The sequence below is a fragment of the Passer montanus genome, unplaced genomic scaffold (genome assembly GCF_014805655.1).
Source record: "Passer montanus isolate IOZ18808 unplaced genomic scaffold, ASM1480565v1 scaffold4, whole genome shotgun sequence".
Classification (NCBI taxonomy): domain Eukaryota; kingdom Metazoa; phylum Chordata; class Aves; order Passeriformes; family Passeridae; genus Passer; species Passer montanus.
The window spans coordinates 3,606,515-3,610,560 of NW_024368818.1; positions in this window are offsets into that span (position 1 = coordinate 3,606,515).

Here is a 4,046-nt window from a genome sequence, read left to right on the forward strand (position 1 = left end):
CTGGACAATAAATATTTATAATAACATATATAAGCATTTATAATAACCATGTGTAAACATTAAAATGTTCATTTTATGGATGAATCATACCTGGATACAGACTACAGAGATGAGTTGATCTATTTATTAGGTTCTTGAACGCTTCTGTAGCTTTTAGATACTGGAAACTGGTTCAGCTTTGTGTTACTGACTCTTGACTGTTGACTTAATTACATCACTGTTCTGAGCTTAATTTAGGACTTAACTGAGGAGAGTCAGGAGAGTACTCTACTTCTTTTTACCATTACTGCATACTTGGTTATCCAGGTAAGTGTTTTAAAAAGCTACAATGAATTTGGTTAGGAAATTGGAGTGATTTTCTGAAAATGCCAGCTTCTCAGTGATTTTTCTATTAAATTTTAAGAACAGTTTTCTTTAATTCTTAATTCTGAGTCTTCTTAGGGTCTCTACAGCTGTATTCCTCATTTAGTAAAGATAGTACCATGACAAAAATTATTCCTAAAGCTCTCCTTAACTAGTACTTGCTACAGAGTGCTCAGGCTTCTTTCTACAGCTCATATTTACTTAAGCCACATCCAGCTTCATTGTGATGTGTGCTGAAAACATGTTTTTTCTGCATAGTATGGGTGGCAATTCATGCACTGGAGCATTGGAGTGTGCATTTTGTAGCCAATGTGGTCTTTTTTACAGAATGGGACCCTCCTGCTGTAGATAAATGCATCTTAGAGTGCTCTCCTCAATCTGTTTTATTCAGTGGCTTCCTTTCAGGTAAGGCAAGGCTGGGTGGTTGGAATACACCAGGAGAATCTGCCTAGTACCATTATGGGAAGATGCCAAAACTCCTGCATAAGTCAGAGCAGTATGATTTGAGCATATGCCACAACAATGATAACATCTGTCAGCTGGTTCCGTGTCCAGTGGCACAGAACACGAAGGGCATGAGCGTGTTCACCCACATCTCTTGTGTGTGGATGCTGCTGGCTGTGGTGGAAGCACTGGTTCTGGATGTGCATACAAGACAAAAGATTTAGTGATCCTAAAAATGCTGTCTGCTTCACCGTGTCCAGTGGCACAGAACACGAAGGGCATGAGCGTGTTCACCCACATCTCTTGTGTGTGGATGCTGCTGGCTGTGGTGGAAGCACTGGTTCTGGATGTGCATACTCATCCGGGGGGAAAAGCTAAGCTGAAGTTGCTCCAAGGGTAGCCAGGAGGCTGGCTGATTTCTTTCACTGCCTTAGTCCAGGGCACATCCATTGCCTCACTCGTCTGTAACTGCAGCCTGTCAGCGTGCATGCGTTACTTGTAGAGTGTGTGTTCTGAGTGGGGGCTGGCAACACGTGAGAAATGGCTGCCTACTGTGCAGAATGATTCAAGTTAAGCCAGTAGGACATAAAAACTATATAAAGGCTAAACAGACATGGATATGTCACTCTTCATCTTTGTGGTTGCCACACTGGGCTGTGGGAGGAAGAAGGGCTGATACGGCAGTGGCTTGAGGGATTCAGTGGTGGCTGAGTTAGTTCCAGAATTTGACAAAAGGTTTAGTGATCCTAAAAATGCTGTCTGCTTTGTGTTTATTTTTCCATCCTTGAAGGTGCCCTGGTTAACATACTTAAGATGGTTGCTTTCTTGCAAGAATATGGCTTGGCAAAAGCCAGGGCTGTTCTCTGAATATTCAGCAGTGTGGATGTTGTTCAGATGTGTTCCTCAGCTCTGACTCTGCTCAAGCTGAGTCCCTCTATGAAAGCACAAAACTGCTGCAGCTTAGTGCTCTAAGATTCATGTGAGAATGCTTTAGAGGGGAAAATGCTGTCAGTGATTGGATCCCTCTTTATCTTCTAATCCCACTTTAAGCTTTTAGTAAACTTGTTCTCAGTAGCGTACTGGTGGAGGAAATGATTCTCGATAAACCAAACGGTTTTTGCTCGGTCGCTGGCCTTTGCATGTAGACTGGCTTTGGTTTATCCAGTGACCCATTAGTCCACAATTATTCAAGAGATTAAAGCGTGTCTGCCAAGACAGAATAATAACTTTGATTACTTTTTTCCTTGAATGTGATAAGAACAGCATGCTAACAGGAAAAACGGTTCTAATTGCTATTGTGTCATTTAGCTGAATGGCTTTTTAGATGCTCATTGTGGGTACAGGAAATGTCAGAGGAGACTTACCTATAGCTGTTATGACATGTACTGAAAGGAATGGTTAGTGGATGAAAAAGGATTAATGTTTGTGATATGTTAACTCTACATTTAAGGAGGAAATTATTTTGAAAATGCTGCTTTGTAAGTGATTTAAATTCCAATGTGACTGCATCAAGAATGATAGAGGTGCATGGGCAGTAGTCTCAAAAGGGATGCATAGGAACTTTTAGTGTCTGGTGCTTTATCAAGACAGCTTTGTAAATACTAATCTAATGGTTCTTTTTAACATTATGGTGAGTTGACTTTGGATGGTGAATGCATTTTGGGGCAGGAAAAGGTAAATGGGGAACATGAAGCACAACAGAATGTAAGCATCCCTATGAATTTTGGAAAACACTGTAGAAAGGAGAGAACTGAGGTTTTGGTAGCTGTAAAAACAGCTGAGGCTGAACTGCACTAATCCTCAGTTATTCCTTTGCTGCTGCTTATATTCCATACCACACAGGTCCATCCATGCTGCCAAAGGACAGCCTGGGAGAAGAGAGATAACTGATATCTGGCAATTTCCTGATACCAGCCAAGAAATGGAAAGGAGAGCTGCTTCCCAAGCAGAGATCATGTGGAGGAGATTGAATAACAAGAGCGGTTATCAGTTCTACTTGGACTATAGCAGGAGAAGAGCTGGTCAGCTGGAGTGGGGCAGTAGGGAAAGGATTAGGGTTAGCAATAAGAACTACTTATTGATATTTGAGGTATTATAATGTATAGAGCAATTGAGCTATTTCTATTACCCTATTATTAGTGAGTTATATATAGCTCTAAAAGTTCAAATTCCTGGGTCTCTATTTGGCTGTTCTATTTTAGGAAGAGAATCCAAATGTAAAATTCTGCTTTGCTGTCCTAAAGTCCTGCCAAAAGTTTATTTAAAGAGCAAAACTTGGCAGAGACTGCTCTCTTATCTGCAGATTTGCACTGAGTCCTCTATGCTGTGTTGTGGCTAAGTGCTCTTATGGCTATTCAGTTTGTGGTGATTTCTGCTATTCTCTTGCTTTTCCTTTCCCTTTCTGTATTCAGTCAGACTCCAAGGCAAGTGGGGCTGAGGAGAGCTGTTCACATGTAGCTGCAGAGGTCAGCCAAGGGACAGTGGTTTGCTATTGAGCTGCTCCTCTTGGTAGCAGCTGTCCAAGTGAGCAAGGTGGAAAACCACCGCTGGGGATTTCTAGCAACAATGCACTGCAGTGGGTCTGAGCTGCAGCACAGCACAGTAATCTGGTATTGGTATCTGCAGGTCTGCAGATTTCTTAATGGCCTGACCCCGCTCTGGAAAGGACCATTAGGCAAGTGCTGCAAGAACAGCACTTCTGAGCAGCACTTGAGGATCTGAAGAGCGTGGTGCTCTTTCATTGCGAGGATTAGAGAGAGCTGCTCTGATTTCCTGCAATTGAAAGGCGTTCTGAAATTGTGCTGCTCATGCTCAATCCGAGGCTTTGTAGGCTTGTAAGAGATAATGGCCAGCCTTTAGAGCTGGCTAAGCAGGCAATGTGTGTGCTGAGGATGTACTCTTTCCCTGGCAAGGTGGTGAGAATTGGTACTCACAGCCTAGAAGGAGCTAAGGACTCTCAGGTCTTACCAGGTCAAGGGAACTTGATTTTCTAGCAGCATTCGGTCCATTAAACAGAACTACAAATACACATCTGAGTGCGTGTCTACTGCTTCTCAATTAAGGAAAAGCTGCCCTCGCAGCTCTCTGGTAGAGCTTGGGCTAAACTGAGTTTTTCACTTTAGATAACAAATTGTATTTGGCCAAAAATTACAGTATGCTTTATAGGAGGAAAAAATACCCAGCATGTTCCTGTGTCTATTTAATAGTTTCTCAGTTAAATGCAGCAATTAAAAACTGGT